General features: G+C 42.4%; 1 protein-coding gene across 3 annotated transcripts in view; it reads left to right on the top strand.

Moving 5' to 3' along the window:
- Positions 1-18,434, top strand: part of LOC134608747 (cadherin-6-like) — a 220,478-nt gene that overhangs the window by 14,341 nt on the left and 187,703 nt on the right. The window contains exon 1 of one of the 3 annotated variants that reach the window (XM_063451831.1): positions 1,229-1,265. The exons of the other annotated variants lie outside the window; for them this stretch is intronic. The gene's annotated coding sequence lies outside the window, so the exon portion shown is untranslated. Of the gene's footprint in view, positions 1-1,228; positions 1,266-18,434 lie in introns of those variants that run through there. 3 annotated transcript variants of the gene reach the window in all.

Below are 18,434 nucleotides of genomic sequence, written 5' to 3'. Positions count from 1 at the left end.
CATGCATTCACACAGACTGATGTGCTTTACAAATACATCCAAGCACCTATTTCAACAGCACTGCTATTTTGAAGTAAAATTTAAAATGTCCTTGTCATTTCTCAGTTTAGTTAACAAACAACTATTTTCATATGTATGTGTTTTTGTTGAGTATCAAAAGAGACCACACTCTAAGTTTGTTCGGGCCAGATTATTGTCAGTCCACACATACAAACCAGCAAGTATGTATACCATAGTGTTAGTCAAAAGTCAGGATGCTTATAGTCTGATAATGGTGAGATTATTTCATTACAGGTTGTTCCTGATGTTTTACTCATCTATACTATTAATATTATACGCTTATACTATATGATACTATAGTATGCGATATTACTAATCCATATTAAGAACATCTATTTCTCAGTATTCTGGTCACCTTTGTACATTCATAACAGCATGCAGTCAGTCGGCACTATGCATTATGGCATTGTTCTATATCTTGTTTGTGGTATCATGCAATTTCCAAGATAGGTAGGCAGACAATGCAATAGAGCAGCAGGAAATGCTAGCAGAATGCTTGGTTGTATAGGGAGAGATATTAGCAGTAGAAAGAGGGAAGCCCTCATGCCATTGTACAGAACACTGGTGAGACCTCACTTGGAGTATTGTACTCAGTACTGGAGACCGTATCTCAAGAAGGATATTGATACTTTAGAGAGAGTTCAGAGAAGGGCTTCTAAACTGGTTCATGGATTGCAGGATAAAACTTAAAAGGAAAGGTTAAAGGATCTTAACATGTATAGCTTGGAGGAAAGACGAGACAGGGAGGATATGATCGAAACATTTAAATACAAAACTGAAATCTACACAGTAAAGGATGAGACTATATTTAAAAGAAGAAAAACTACCACAAAAAGAGGACATAGTCTTAAATTAGAGGGGCAAAGGTTCAAAAATAATATCAGGAAATATTACTTTACAGAGAGGGTAGTGGACGCATGGAATAGCCTTCCAGCTGAAGTGGTAGAAGTAGATGTAGTAGTTTGAGTTCTTAACTGGGGTCTACCAGATACAAATTTGTTCCTCCTCCACATACTTCAGAGAACCAGGAGCTTCCAATGGTGCAGGGCTTAGCTCAAATGTTGTGAGCGATCAGCTGACACTATCAGTCAATGAGCTAAACCTGCACAGCACGGCTTTGCTCTGGAGAACTAACAAAAGCTTAGAAACTTCCAGCCCTTCCAGCTGCAAAGAGGAGGCAGAGAACTGCGCCAAGTAGACCTCAGGTCAGAAGTATAAACTTTCTAAAATGATTTGACTACTTGCAAATGTGGTATGTCAGGGCACTCCTAGCACTGTAACAACTAAAGTGGGCTATAGAGGTTATGGTGCTTGGCGTGCTCCTCTAAGCTCAGTAGCTGCAAACAACAAGCTTGATATAACTACGACTGTAATCTAACTAATTCAGAACTGTTGGTAACTGTGATTACAGTACATGGGGTTGAATGATAAGTCTTAGTGACATTTCATAGACTTGTCCATCCATACAAATATTAATATTATGTGCACTCTTTTGATAAGCATCAGAAGATTCAAATAATACGAGAGTATACAGCATTTGAAGAGAACGCTTTGTTCTGCTTTTTATTGCTTTACAGATAGTTGGATTTTTTAAAGGTAGTCACAGTTGCTATTTATTAGTTTGAACTTTGCAATTAGACATTTTCCTACTAATAAATGTTTCAAGGGTAAAGCAGGATTATCTCTTGAAAAATATTTCTAGCACCTCAACAAAATCTTGAAGACAATTACAAAAGAGTAACTTAAATGGGTGGAAAATGCTAGTCGTAAAATGAAATAGCATTTTTTGAAGGGCAGCTTTTTTTTAAAAATAACCAGGTATGGAGATAAGAAGCTACATAACAGAAAAAAAACATAAAATATTCCACTAGGTTTATAATATTTTATATACGTGTCTAAACATACACTAAACATAAAACTATGTGCAGCATATGAACAACCATTAACTAAAAAGCTATGTTTACAATAGGAGTGTAGGATCTGGGAGACCAGATCTTGTCTGACAAGTAAGAACTGCTAATATTTACATACAGGGAGACCACCTTCGGTTATATTTATATTCAGCTGCTAGCAAGAATAAATTTTAAAGACAGTATGTTATGGTTAAACAGAGAATCTTAATGCATTTAATTCAGAAGGTGCTGCTTGCTCGATCTTTTTCTTGCATTATGGGCATGAGTTGAGCTCCGATTATGAACCAAATATTAAGATACAAAGAAGTTATGTTATTAGCTCAAAGGAAATTCAAGATAGACAGCATTTCTCAGTTTCACTTCACGTACACAAATGTCTGTTCTCTACCAAGTTGACTTGCAGTGAGGTCTTCAGGACTTGAGTAAATTATAATTTGACAGATTTATATATAAAATTAGACTGAAGTTTGTTTTTCTACATTGTGGAAAGAGGATATTGCATAAAGCACATACTCAAAGAAATAACCTCATTAAAGTAGCCGATTTCCATTTCCCCTAATATACTCTAAGGAGATGGGTTGCCACTTATAAAGTAATAAAGGGATACTGAGATCATTCGCAAATATCAACTAGTGGATTGGCACCCTCTGGCAGTAGGATGCGTGAACTTGACTGATATCAGTGCCTATAACTTAAAAAGACCCAATTCAGTGTCAAAACGTTGCAGTGTTCCTTATGTTCAAATAAACGTGCCTAAAGTTATTGGAGTGCCTGGACCTCTTCTCTGTTACCGGTATTTATCATTGGTGGGCTTGTGCAGGCCCATGGTCTAGTTTAGCACCCTTGGTTTATGTGAAATGAGTGTGGGGTCCTATTAGTATATTATTACTTATTTTAAAGCTTTCTCTATGGGGAGTATGGGAGGGAGCTCTAGACTTACTGAGGCCAAGCTCAAATACCAAGCCCCTATAATTACCTCAACCTGTAGTCTAATATTTCCCTCATCACCCACTACCTTACAGATCCAATCAATTACATTCCCACAGCATCATAATATCTGCTTCATTTTGCAAGCAGCAGTCATAATTACATAAACCTCACCCTCTGCTTATATTATCCCCATTTCCCCATCACATTACCCCAACCTTAATCACATTAATGCCTTCACCTCCCCAGCCTCAATAACATTATCCCATCTCATCATCCAATCACCACAGTCCCAATTAAATACACATTCCCATAATCCAATCAGCCCCAGTCCCACCAATTATATCACTCCCAATTTCATAATTACCCACAATCACAACACCCACGTCCACAGAATGAAATCATGTTTCCAGACACAATTAATCCCAGCCAGATAGTGAACGAGTACCCCATATCAGATTAATCCCTGTAAAATAGTGCATTTAGGCTCCCCAGTCACATCAGTCCTAGCCAGATAATGGTCTGAACCCCCAATATCATTAATCACCCCACACAAAAACACACTCAGTCATATCAATCCCAGTACGATAATGCTCTATCTTTGTCAGGTTAAGTAATGTAGGAGAGCAGTCATAACTGTTTCCTGTGTGCACTGTATGCAAGATAAGCCAGCCTGACGGGTTTTTGGAGCTGCAACTATGCCACTAGACCACCAGATAGGGGTGAAGCAGAAAGGCCTTCCTCAATCATACCTAGTGGTGAAGCTGCAATATATGGCAAATGTCGATGCCCAGAATTGGGCTTTCAGGAAAGGTTTTGGCATACAAAGACATTAGGCAAATATCTATCTGGCTTTATGCCCGGTCCACTCCTGGGAAGCATTACCTTTCCACAGGAAAATAAAAGTTTTGGACCAAACCTCTCAAACATTTCAAATGGACAAAAACTAATTTTAGGTGACTTGCTAACAATATTTTATGTAACTAAAATATGTAATTTAGAATAAGAACAATGTAATATTGATACTTTGGAGAGAGATCATATAAAGGCTTTTAAACTGGTTTATGGATTGCAGAGTAAAACTTACCAGGAAAGGTTAAAAGATCTTAACATGTATAGCTTGGGGGAAAGACGAGACGGGGCAATATGATAAAAAAATAAATTAAAAAAAAATAAAGGGAACCAACACACTAAAGGAGGAGTGTATATTTAAAAAATCAAAAACTACCACAACAAGAGGACATAGTCATAAATTAGAGGGGAAAAGGTTTAAAAATAATATCAGGAAGTGTTACTTTACTGAGAGGGTAGTCAGGGCCGGTGCAAGGATTTTTGGCTACACAGGCGAAGATGAATTTTGCCGCCCCCCCCCCCCCCCCCCCACACACGAATAAGATGTATCTTTAGCGGTGTCTCATATCCAGCCTTTTGAAATCCCCATGTAGTGTATTATACCCCCATTTAGTGTGTCTTACACCCCCTTGTATGTCTCTTGTCTCTTACAACCCCCATGTGTATCTCCTCCCCCCCCCCCAGCCCCTTTGTGTGTCTTTCTTTCCCACAGCCCTTTTCTGTGGGTATCTCCCCTCAGCCTGTTTTTTGTGTGTCCCTCTTCCCCTCAGGCTCCTTTGTGTAACTTTTCCCTCCCAAGCCATATAGACATAGATATATAGCTACACACACATACAGGCACATAGTCACAGAAATATACAGGCACACAATCAAACAAACACAGCCATACAGGCACACAGTCATACAATCAACACATACAGGTACACAGACATACAGTCATACAGACACACACAGAGACATGCAGACACTGGCATATAGATAAATAAAGACACATTTATACAACACAGACATACAGAGACATGAAGATGCAGGCATACAGAGACATACAGAACAAGGCATACAGATACATACAGGCATGCAGAGACATACTTACACAGGCATGCAGGGACATATATACACAGACAGTCACACAAAGATATACAGAACAAGGCATACAGAGACATATGGATACAGTCATACAGAGACATACAGACACAGGCATACAGTGACATTCAGAAACACACGGACACAGTCATATAGAGACATACAGACACAGACATACATACACTTTCATACACAGACAGACATAGTCATACAGAGACATGCAGACAGGTATACAGAGCAGGGGCAGATCCAGAACCTAATCTTGGGGGGGGTAGTGAGATTTAGTGGGGTAATAGGGGCTCTAATTGAGGAGTTAGGGGCTGTAGTAGGGGGACAGGGGCTGTAGTTGAGAGTTAGGGGCTGTAATTGGGGGCTTAGGAAATGTAGTGGGGAATTGGGGCTGTAGTAGGGGGTTAGGGACTGAAGTAGGTTGATGGCTGCAAGTGGGAACAGGGGCTGTAGTGTGGGGGATATGGGCAGCAATTGGGGGAGAGGGGCTGTAGTGGGGGTAAGGACTGTAGTAAGGGAATAGGGGCTGTACTGGAGTTATGGGGTATAAAAGGGAGTGGAAGGGATGTGAAGTAAGGGAGTTAGAGGCTGTAGAAGGGAGTATAGGGGCTGTGGTGGGAGCAAAGGAGCAATGTGGTTGGAAACGGGCAGTATGGTGGGAAACAGGGGCAGTAGAGGGGGACACAGGGGCAGTATGGTATGGGCACGGGCTGTAACGAGGGACACTGAGGCAATAAAGTGGTGTCACAGGGACAGTATGGTAGGGGGTAAATGGGAAGTAGAGGGGGGACAGGGGCTGTTGAGGCGGGTAGAGGAAGTAGAGGGGGGAGACAGGGGCAGTAGAGGCGTGTGAAAGGGGGGCAGAGGCAGGGGCTGTAGAGGGAAATAGAGGAGGCACACGGGATAAAGAGGGGGGCACAAAAGCAATAGAGGGGGGCATGGGCAGTATAGTGGGGACAGGGGCTGTAGAGGGGGGCGCATGGGCAGTATGGTGGGGTAGAGGCTTTAGAGGGAAAGAGGGGCTGTAGAGGGAAATAGAGGAGCTGTAGAGGGGCAGTATGGTGGGGCAGGGGTTATGGAGGGAAATAGAGGGAAATAGAGGTGCTGTAGAGTGGCACAGGGGGCAGTAGAGGAGGACAGGGTCAGTATGGTGGGGGCAGGGGCTATAGAGGTGCTGTAGAGGGGCACATGGGGCAGTATGGTGGGGCAGGGGCTATAGAGGGACGTAGAGGGGACATGGGCAGTATGGTGGGGCAGGGTCTATAGAGGGAAATAGAAGTGCTGGAGAGGGGCACATGGGGCAGTAGAGTGGGGGCAGAGGCTATAGAGGGGCTGTTAAGGGGCAGGGGTAGTATGGTGGGGCAGGGGCTATAGAGGGGCTGTTAAGGGGCAGGGGTAGTATGGTGGGGCAGAGGCTGTAGAGGGGGCAGGGGTAGTATGGTGGGGCAGGGGCTATAGAGGGGGCAGGGGCAGTATAGTGGGGCAGGGGCATAGAGGGGCTGTAGAGGGGCAGGGGCAGTATGGTGGGGCAGGGGCTACAGAGGGACATAGAGGGGTGGGGGCTATAGAGGGGCTGTAAAGGGGGCAGTATGGTGGGGCAGGGGCTAAAGAAGGAAATAGAAGTGCTGTAGAGGGGCACATGGGGCAGTAGAGGGGGCAGGGGCACTATGGTGGGGCAGAGGCTATTATGGGGCTGTAAAGGGGGCAGGGGTAGTATGGTGGGGAAGTTTGGAGGGGCAGGGGCTGTAGAGGGGGCAGGGGCAGTATGGTGGGGGCAGGGGCTATAGAGGTGGCAGGGGTAGTATGGTGGGGGCAGGGGCTATAGAGGGGGCAGGGGGAGTATGGTGGGGCAGGGGGAGTATGGTGGGGGCAGGGGCAGTATGGTGGGGGAGTATGGTGGGGGCAGGGGCAGTATGGTGGGGGCAGGGGCAGTATGGTGGGGGCAGGGGCAGTATGGGGGGCAGGGGCAGTATGGGGGGGCAGGATGGGGGGCAGGGGCAGTATGGGGGGGCAGGGGCAGTATGGGGGAGCAGGGGCAGTATGGTGGGGCAGGGGCAGTATGGTGGGGGCAGTATGGTGGGGGCTGGGGCAGGGGCAGTATGGTGGGGGCAAGGGGAGTATGGTGGGGGCAGGGGGACTATAGTGGGGGCAGGGGGACTATAGTGGGGGCAGGGGGACTATAGTGGGGCAGGGGCTGTAAAGGGGGCAGTATGGTGGGGGCAGGGGCTATAGAGGGAAATAGAAGTGCTGTAGAGGGGCAAATGGGGCAGTAGAGGGGGCAGGGGCACTATGGTGGGGAAGGGGCTATAGATGGGGCTGTAAAGGGGGCAGGGGTAGTATGGTGGGGCAGTTTGGAGGGGGCAGGGGCCATAGATGTGGCAGGGGTAGTATGGTGGGGGTGGGGGCAGGGGCTATAGAGGTGGCAGGGGCCGTATAGTGGGGGCAGGGGCCGTATAGTGGGGGCAGGGGGAGTATAGTGGGGGCAGGGGGAGTATGGTGGGGGCAGGGGCTGTATGGTGGGGGCAGGGGGGAGTATGGTGGGGGCAGGGGCCGTATGGTGGGGGCAGGGGGCGTATGGTGGGGGCAGGAGGCGTATGGTGGGGTCAGGGGGCGTATGGTGGGGTCAGGGGGCGTATGGTGGGGGCAGGGGCCGTATAGTGGGGGCAGGGGGAGTATAGTGGGGGCAGGGGGAGCATGGTGGGGGCAGGGGGAGTATGGTGGGGCAGGGGCTGTAGAAAGGGGCTGAAAAAAAAAAGTTTTGATTTAAAAAAAAAAAAATGCTTGAAGTTCTTCCCCACCCCCTTCCCCTCCCCCTCCCAGAAGCTTACCTTGGGCCAGGGAGGGAGAACCTTACAACTGGTGGTCGGCTGGGAGGCTGGAGCTGCAGTCAGGACCGCTGGGGAGTCTGGGAGCAGTAGAAGTCCCGCCCCCTTCTGACATCATCAGAGGAGGACGGCTGACTTCACTGCCAGGCTCCTGCTGTGTGCTGGCTGCAGGGAGAGAGGTGAGATTACAAATTTTGCGCCCCCCCTACTCTGGCGCCCTAAGGCGGCCGCCTGTGCCGCCTTATGGACGCGCCGGCCCTGAGGGTAGTGGATGCGTGGAATAGCCTTCTAGCTGAAGTGGTGGAGGTTAATTTAAGCATGCGTGGGATAGGCATATGGCTATCCTAGATATAATATAAGGCCAGGAACTAATAAAAGTATTTAGAAAATTGGGCAGACTAGATGGGCCAAAAGGTTCTTATCTGCCATCACATTCTATGTTTCTGTGTTTCTATATTCAAATGTATATAGGATATAGAATGCACACCATAACAATCTCAAAAAAATATTTACATTTTATTATGTACAAAAAAGTACCAGAATGTAAACATATAAGAAAAAATAAATATAAACAAAGTAACAGAAGTAAAGGCAGATACAATAAAATAATAGTAATAAATTACCACAAAAATCCTTACAAGCCTCAGACAGAAACACAAGTCACCAAACCCCCCCAACGTTTCGGCACCAACTGGCTGCCTTTATCAAGGGTACCCTTGATAAAGGCAGCCAGTTGGTGCCGAAACGTTGGGGGGGTTTGGTGACTCGTGTTTCTGTCTGAGGCTTGTAAGGATTTTTGTGGTAATTTATTACTATTATTTTATTGTATCTGCCTTTACTTCTGTTACTTTGTTTATATTTATTTTTTCTTATATGTTTACATTCTGGTACTTTTTTGTACATAATAAAATTTAAATATTTTTTTTAGATTGTTATGGTGTGCATTCTATATCCTATATACATTTGAATATTTAAAGCACTTGAGGGAGTGCTTATATGGTTTGCACCTGGCTGTTTTTATATTGTTTTGTCTCTCCATGTGCTGTTGATCTGTGTTTCTATATTAACACGGACTGATTTCTAAATACATTTGTTGTAGTTTAGAGACACATTTCTGGGAGCATCATTACTGTGGAGCTCTGCTATACACTCTGACAAAACATTTTATGGATCTTCTAGAAGGCAGGTACATAAAGAAAGAAAAGAGGGGCAGAAAAAGACAGATCCAAAATAGGAATACTTTGGAGGTATGTATTACCAAAGGTGCCTGCTTGATATTTATTGAACACTGATTAATTACTACATTTCCCCCAAACTGACACAACTGGATGTATTTCTGGAGCTTTGTTTTCAACCAAACATAGGCATCATAGACTCATCCTGAATCCTTTGCACTCACACCACATATACTGAAATGAGGATTGGTGGTATATGAAGTGGGCATCCACCTCAGAACTGTAGAATGTTGGGTGTATGACTATGAATTTGGGGTCCAATTACTTTTTTCTTCTTCAATGATTTCACAATATATCACATCAATAGAGGTCTGTCTTTTCTTTCAGAATTTGCCTTTAGTGAAAAACCGTGACTATGTCAGAGAAAATGCTGCCTTGCTGTCTAAAGACTGGCTAAGAGAGATAATAAAAACGATGTTTCATAGTGTGTTTCTGCTACCTTTTCAATTTAGATTATTTTTATATAAAATAGAGCATTTTGTAAAATTCACACATATATGTGAAAGCTATGGGATATCCCTTTGTTATATTTACTCTCCCAGAAAATGTGCGCTTTATAAGAGACAAAAAAAACATCATTACTTCATTTTAGTTTATGGATTATTTGTGTTTACTGACCATGATTTGAATTGCATTTAAATCTTTGTTTTAAAAGGGGTTGTGATTTTGTGGGGGGTTTTTTTATGCACTCTCTTCCTATAGCCTTTCTCTCTAAGGTATACCCGCAGGGCTCGAGTCCTGCAGGAACGCGTGGGAACGGCGTTCCTGCACTTTTTCCACAGCAGGAACGCCGTTCCCATTACTAGTCCTGCAGGACCCAGGGCTGGCACAAGCGGCTGCCAGAGCAGGGGGAGCACAACTCCGAATCCCCTGCCTCTGACTGGGGACTCGGATTTTTAAACTCACCTCTCCCCCTGCAGTCAGTGGAGTCGTCCGGCCTCTCCTGATGATGTCAGTAGGAGGGGGCGTGACTTTCTCTGCTCTTCTCACAGGACCGCTGGGGAGCAGGGAAGTCACGCCCCCTCCTCCTGACATCATCAGGAGAGGCTGGCTTATTCCACTGACTGCAGGCTGCAGGTTCCAGATCCTGTCCCACCCCTCCTGGCCCAAGGTAAGCCTCAGGGAGGGGGGGAAGGCACTTTAGTTTTTTTTGTTTGTTTTTAATCCCTTTCCTGAGTCCCTGTCCCCCTCCCCAGTCCCTGTCCCCCTCCCCAGTCCCTGTCCCCCTCCCCAGTCTCTGTCCCCCTCCTCAGTCCCTGTCTCCCTATTTAAGGCCCTGTCCCCCTCCTCAGTCCCTGTCTCCCTATTTAAGGCCCTGTCCCCCTCCTCAGTTCCTGTCCCCCTCCTTAGTCCCTTTCCCCAGTCCCTACCCCCCTCCTCAGTCCCTGCCCCCCTCCTCAGTCCCTGCCCCCCTCCTCAGTCCCTGCCCCCCTCCTCAAGTCCTGTCCCCTTACTCAGTGTTGTCTCCCTCCTCAAGTCCTGTCCCCTTACTCAGTGCCTGTCTCCCTCCTCAAGCCCTGCTCCCTTCCTCAGCCCCTGCTCCCTTCCTCAGCCCCTGCTCCCTTCCTCAGCCCCTGCTCCCTTCCTCAGCCCCTGCTCCCTTCCTCAGCCCCTGCTCCCTTCCTCAGCCCCTGCTCCCTTCCTCAGCCCCTGTCCTCTTCCTCAGCCCATGCCCCCTTCCTCAGCCCATGCCCCCCCCTCCTCCTAAGCTCCTGTCCCTCTTCCTCAGCCCTGCCACCTTACTCACTCAGCCCATGGCCCCTTCCTCAACCCATGCCCCCCCTCCTCCTCCTAAGCTCCTGCCCTTTTCCACAGCACTGTCAACTTACTTAGCCCCTGTCCACCTTACTCAGCCCCAGTGCTCTTACTCAGCCCCTGCATACGAGCATCAGCCCCTGTCCCTCTTCCTCAGCCCCTGTCCCTCTTCCTCAGCCCCGTGCCCTTACTCAGCCCCTGCATACAAGCGTATCATTTTTTTTTTGGGGGGGGGGGGGGGCGGCGGGAGGGGGAGGGGGCAGGGAGTGGATCTTGGGTGAGTTCCTGCACTTTTTTACCCAGGACTTGACCCCTGTATACCCGTGTGCTATTTCTTATGAAAGTCAGTTAACTGACCGTTTAATGTAATGGAGTTTGCCATTCCCTCTCTGTAGACTTTGCTATTCTTGCGATCATGTCCAATATTTATCAGTTACTTGTGCTCTCTGCATATTAGTATTTGCAGATTATATTTCCACTCTTACTAGACTCATTTCTGATTATAGATAGAAGCCAAATTTATTATTGACATCTGTCTTTTGGGACGAGCATTTCCAAAAGCCTATGATAACAGAAGTAGGATTATACGTGAACTGGTGAATCACCTAATGTTAGCATGTGGCTGCACTATGTTTCTTGAATTCACACTAATAGCATAGTTTTCATTCAGTCCCACTCCCATATTTGAGAACAGGCTCCTAGAGAGAAATTTTATTTCTCAAGCCCCAAAGTAATCTTTTAAATAGTAATTAGGGAAGAGAACCCACCAATATTGGTCTTGTATTTGGTCATGAGTCAAGGGTGCAAGGCCTAAAGTAGTCTGTCATATAAAATTATCAGTCCATGAAAATGACTCTGCATGGGGACGCTGAATTTTCCTCATAAAAATGCATTTATTTAATGCATCTCTATGAGGAGATGCTGACTGGCCAAAACAGCGTTTGGCCCAGCCCCCATCCAGCCTCCTTGCCAATTTTAGCCAATCCAATGCTTTCCCAAAGGGAAAGCATTGGATTGGCTAAAAATCAGCAATTCTGATTTCATCAAGGAGGCAGATCGGAACAGGGCAAGCGCTTGCGGACCCACCCTGTAAATAAGGGGGATTTTATTACTTTTTGAGGGGGCGAAGTGGGGGCAAGCCACGTAAATGGTGGGTTTAGCACTATAGGTTCAGGAATACATGTTTGCGTTCCTGACCCTATGGTGTTCCTTTAAGAATTGAATACATGCACTTCAAAGGTAGGCTATGTTTGGATATACGTAATCATCCATTCCTCTGTTTAAAATAATCTCTACAATCAAGAATGTTAGCAACTAGGTATATTTCAAAAGGATGCACAACCATATGAAATTAGCAGAATTTATATGTTTCGCTTAGCATTGCATTTACTTGGGTATATTTTGTACATAAAAAAAATGATATGTAACTGACCTACAAAATGGTGCTGGATCATTGATAAGGATTTTCTCTGACATATTTTCTACAAATGGAGAATGTTAAAGACCACAATCACTCTACCCAATTTGTCCTACCAATATCTCTCCAAGAATAATCAACCGTGTAGGAAGCATAACATAACATCCAGTTATCAACTTTTGTCAGCTTGCTCAGTATGAGTATTAAACAAAGACCCAACAATTAATGAAAAGATAACTAGGAGGTAGGCCTAATATTTAAAAGCCATTTGTTACAATTACACTTATAATCTACAAGGATGGTCCATGAGCCTTGTGTGACAATAGAACAGGAAAGACCTCTAAAAGAGACACATTTAGTGCTAAATAACATTGTGTTTTAGTCTACTCTTAGGACCTGGGCAGCTTGTCATCCTTGATGGAAAATCCAAGAACAGAATGACAAGCCATACTTCTGCAAGCTAAAGTCAATGAGAAAGTGGGTCATGCAATAAATCAATTATACTAGGTACACAGATCTGTAAAATAATGAATGTCACAAATGCTCTATGATAGTGGCAAACGTAATGTTTCATGAATCTTGTGATCTACAGACTTCTTTTTAATGAGCATCATATTAGCCTCACAGTTTTCCTATATATCATGGAAACTCAAGATATATTTTTCAAGGAAGGAATGTTGTGGATATTTAAAACATGTGCATGTTTCCTAACTTTTATATATAAATATATTTCCAGTAAACACTATGGTGTGAAATTGGTAAATAAATTACAGCAATTGTCATATCATTGTTACTTGTTTATCAGCATAGTTGATTTTGCCTTCTAATATTTAGAAAGTGGTTAGGGTCTCTATTGATATGTGAGTCTCTTGTTCAGAGTGGCAAAATTTTTGTTACTTTAGATTTGAATCTTGCTGAGAATATGAGAAAAGGAAAGTCTATAACCACAACAACTTAAATGATCACTATAGGGTCAGAAATACAAATGTGTGTTCCCTCAATGCCCCCCTTAAATACGTATAAAGCAAATCTTTAGTCCAGCGCCACACTGGTCCGTCGGGGCTGTCTGTGACCCTGCTCTGACTCCTTGGCTGAGATCGGGATTGGAAAGCATTGGGAGTCTACTGAGCATGTGACGCAAAATGCAGCTCTGGACAAACTGCATCTCCTCATGAAGATGCATTGACTCAATGCATGTCTATGGAGAAAGTTCAGAGCATGGAGATGCTGAACGTCACTGTGCAGCACTGACACAGGAAGTACCTCTAGTACTTAGTAGTAGTAGGCGGTGTCCCTAGGGAGCAATGCAATTACTGCTGGTTTTTTTTGTTTTTTTTTGTAGTTGTTCACGTGACTATAGTGCCCTTTATTGAAGTGGTAATGCTGCCAAGAGTCTATATGTGTCAATCCTACTTTTTGTGAAATTGTTTAATAACAGTTTTCCCCAAAAAATTATAGGGGTTATACTGGCTTCCACAGACTGTCCCCTGTTTAGCTGACCTAATCACTTCCTCCAACATGAACAGCAGTTAAAGGGTAAACCTACCCAGTGCTATCACCCTATATTGCCACCCAGCTTGGCAAAGATACAGGGAACTGCACCCACAGGCTGCTGGCAGCACAACCACTACAGTGAGCATTAGAATTATGATGCTTAGATTGTCACTTTCAAATCTAGATTGCTGGTGGCTAACCTTGACTGTAAGATGTTTCTGAAGTACAGCATCACTATTCATTAATCACCGTGTTTCCTTACTTTAAGCAAGTGGCAAAATCCTGGCAGTTTGGCAGTCTTATGTGTCAGTCATATGTAAAGTATTTGCATTCATGAGTGTATTGCTGAATGCTCATATGCAATGATATGTTGTGAGAGAAGTAATGCGAAAATATTTAGACTTTAGCCCTCACTCGTACCACCAGTTGCCCTTCACAAAACTTCTCCCTTATTGCTTCAAGAAGTAACTAATATACATATTTTTTATTTTTTTCACTATCATATACAATTAAAATCAGCAAACTACAATTGATGAAAATACATTTCTTCTGTTTTTCACCGTCTGAGTAAATGTGCAGTATTGCATTAAGATTGGTTTGATTTCCCTACTGGCTGTTGGGGCAGGCTGTTGGGTTTATTATAGTTTGATGAAATGTTTTATGGGTCTGTATTTTTTTTTTTTTTAAGTAGAAAAAAACTATTTATGCAGTATAAAGCTTTTATTCATATCCTGAACTGGGCGAGTCTTTTATAAGATGAATCTCTGTGCACTACTATTTCCTTTTCTATTCTATGCCACTGTCTGGCCGAGTTCCTTATCTTAAAGTTTTCAGCAGCTGCAGAATTTGCAAAACAGCTTGGATTTTTTGGCTACTACAAACAACAAAAATAAACAGCAAAGCAACCTCATAACCATCTGATGTCTTGTCCCAACAGATCTACCTTGTGAATTATTTGGAGGCACTGCCAATAACTACACACTGAGCTCTAAGACGATTCTAAAGAAAGTCAAATCGACTTGATGTGCTTTGTACAATTAGACATTACAGATGGCATTTGAAGAGTGAAAAGTGTTTTTGATTTTTTTCTAAAGTAAACATAAGACCGATTGATTAATTAAGTAGTAATGAACCAAGAATCATTGCTTAGCCATAATATTATGCTCTGGGAAATCATTCAATACTATCACGTAGGCTTCATCTTCATTATATAATTAAAACAAATTTTACATTTGTTATCCTAATGCTGAGTTCCAAAATGATCATATAGTCATTTATTTATTTAGCATACAGTAACGACTGGGACATTATAACGCATCAATTCAAAACTGGCACAAAGCGTCTTTTTAAACCTTAAAAGTTAATTGAGCCCCTAAATTCAACAATTTTTTTTTTTTGAGATGTAAGAAATAACATTAATTGTAGATATCAACACCTATTTAACCTTCAACTGAGTGCACACATATTTTTTCAAATCAAATTCCTTTTAATTTACAGCCAAACAAGCCGATTCATCTGGGATTTACCCGTAGAGTCTTATTCAATGAATAATATTCCATAGGTAAATCCCAGACAGATCGATTAGCTCAGACTCGGATTAAATGGAATTTGATTTGTTTGTCCCAGGTGAAAAGAATTAAAGCACACGTCTGCTGGGCACCTCCATCTTAGCTCTCTGACAATCAATGAACTAAGAATCATTCAGAAGCCATAATATTTTGCTCTGGGAGATCATGCAATACTATCACGTAGGTTTTAAAATGATCATCAAGATGGGTACTGAAGCTTTTTTGTTTGTTTTTTATTTAGCATATGATAATGCAATAATGTCTGGGACAATATAAAGCAGGCCTGTCCAACCTGCGGCCCCCCCAGATGTTGCTGAAGTACAACTCCCATGATTCTTTCAATTAAACAGATAGCCAGGGAATCATGGAAGTTGTAGTTCAGAAACATCTGGGGGGCCGCAGGTTGGACAGCCCTGATATAAAGCATCAGTTCAAACTTGCCAGAAGGAATCATGTGAAACCTTAAAAAGTAAATATCACTTCCCTGGAATTTGTAAATATGTTTATTTAGCCCCTAAATTAAAAAAAAAACAACAAAAAAAAAAACATTTTTTGTGAGGTGTGACAAAGAAAATTAATCATAGAAATCCTCACCTGTTTACACTGCAACTGGACAGCTCAACCTCACCTCCCTGTCAATCATTGTTATAAGCAATGTCCTTGATGTCTGGCATCAGAAAAAACATATTCAGATTCAGAATGTATGTAAATTTATTTGAGGCAATAATAATCTTGAAAAGCTAGATTCTTTCCTTGTTATGTTTTATGTATAACTCTAGATGCTGCTGACCATTGAATTCCATACAAGCTTGATGGATCTGAACGAGGTAATGAATACTTTAAATATCAAGTCACATTAGTGCTGTGTTATCTCTCGTTGATGGCCAGTGGGTAGTTGGGTCAGCTTTCAGCCATTAGTTTGCAAAACAGCTTGAGATGTCAGATAGTCAATATTTTATTGACAAACCAGAAGGAGTTTAACTTATAGGCAATGTTTATCTAATACTACCTAGAAGATGGCTGGCATTTTTTTCTTTTCATATCCTTTTCATTATTATTTCTTTCAAAAATTTGTTAGTCACATCTAAATCAGGAATTGGTGTGTATGCAGTATTGTCATTGATATTATTTACACATGTTTTTTTAATGGCAACTCAAGAGAAATTTCCATCATCTGCATATTTCAAGTTGGACTTTGAAAAGTCCTTCTTGGGTACAGAAGCTCAAAAAATCAGATTTCCACAACTATCCCAGAATTCCCAGCTTTATATGCAAATGAGCACAGACAGGCATTGTTTCAGACTCTATATTACATTTCTCTAAATACCCTTAACAATGGACACCTTTTTAAACATAGTTCTTTGTCTTTAAACCAAATCATGGTTTAACATCATGATTTTGGTTTGGAAGATGACGTCTCTCGGAGAGCATATAGCTAGGTACAAAAATATTGTGGTGAGAGCAAATACAAATAAACAAATTACTGTTATGCATCACCCGCATACAGTTGTAATCAGAATTATTCAACCAATCTCCTGATGGTACACCACACTTCCTGAATCTGAAAATTCACAAGCCAGATGTTGCCAGGGGGGAGTGGACATCTCCGCTAGGGGAACCTTTTAAAGAACAGTATATCCCCTCAATGTAAGAGAGCCTCAAGGGGCCTCCTGGCACCATTTATTTAGATGAGGTTGTTTTGGTGCCTGGAGTGTCCCTTAAATTCCCATATGTGAATTTTAAGCAATATTCCAAATACATAAATATTAGTTTTGTCTATCAAAGATTTTGGTGACATCAGTGGTTCCTAACCTTTTTTCATATGTTGACCCAAATAACAACCATGCTGTTGATCTGACATCAGTTTTTAAAAATACCTCAGTGTCTCATTCATCAACTGTTCAATTACATATAACAAAGTAATTCTGCAGAAACATTTTCACAAAACTCTTGTACACTTTCCAGAAGACATAGCTAATGTAGAAACTCATTTATTGTCGACCTGTGCCCCAATCTTCCAGTTGTGCCTTTTGCAACTACTAGGAACTCACTGAAATAGCTTGGGGACCAAAGTTTAGGTTTTAGCCGAGGGGTTGAAACTAGTCAGCTTCATATTGGCGTTGGTATGTCACTGTTTCAGTATGGTTTTAGCACAAAAATGGTAGGCACACCCGAAAATCAGCCATATACAAATGATGCAAAGCAAAAGAATCCAAGGATAGGGGTGCTCACTTTTAGGCCTTATTTCAAGAGGCTAATACGTCAGTAAATTATAAAAATGAATGAGGAACTCAACCAACTAAAATAAAATGTACTTTATTACACAGGTACAAAAAACACAGGTATTACACAATATTTAACAGCAAATCTCAATATAGATAAGACCAGACATATATACCCCATATGATCCCTTGATAAAGGCTTATACACCGAAATGTTGGGGACTATTTTTTTATTTCTCACCCTCTTCTCACTCATTGTGATATTTCTATTTTCTTCTGGTATGTATTATTATTTAGTGGTTATTTTTGTACAGGTATCCATTCTATTTTAAATCTGGATTGGTACTATTCATTCTGCATATCTATAATTGATTATGCTTATCCTTTGATTTTGATACAGGTTTCATACGGGGTATATATGTATTGTCTTATCTATATTGAGATTTTCTGTTCCATATTGTGTAATACCTGTGATTTTTGTACGTGTGTAATAAAGTGCATTTTATTTTAGTTGGTTGAGCTCCTCATTCTTTATTATAATTTACTGTTTCAGTATGGTGTCTGCTTGTCAGTACACAATGACCATCTTAGAATCGCTTCTCATTTTAAAACTGGCTGCAGTTAGCACATCATGCCAACAGTAACTTAGAACACAGGGTTGCCACACGTTAGCAAAGAAGCTGCCAGCATTCAAAATATAAATAGCCAGTGTACCTATGGGAAGTCAGATTTAGCTAGAACTCAGTCATTCTCTATAAAAAATGCTACATATTTAAATATCAGTACTAACAGTCAGCAGGTCTTAAACTGATCTATAATTATAAAAATAAAATGTCTGTGCGTTAGCTGACTAAATGTGTTGTTCGGCTGTAAATTCAAACAGTGAACTGTGAAGAATTTACAGCCGAACAGCTTAATTTAGGGCTCAAAAGCTGAGCAGGAAGATTAGTTGAATTTTCTTCCAAAATGTCCATATGTGCTTGCATTTTGTCAGTAATTCAGTGTTTAGCTAACATTTTTTTGTTCAAATCTATAGAAGTGAGATTTTGGAACAGTTTGTCCTCCTTCTATAAA

The sequence above is a fragment of the Pelobates fuscus genome, chromosome 4 (assembly GCF_036172605.1).
Source record: "Pelobates fuscus isolate aPelFus1 chromosome 4, aPelFus1.pri, whole genome shotgun sequence".
Lineage (NCBI taxonomy): Eukaryota > Metazoa > Chordata > Amphibia > Anura > Pelobatidae > Pelobates > Pelobates fuscus.
The sequence above is the reverse complement of the archived record's forward strand: the minus strand, read 5'-3'. Positions and strand labels throughout refer to the sequence as shown.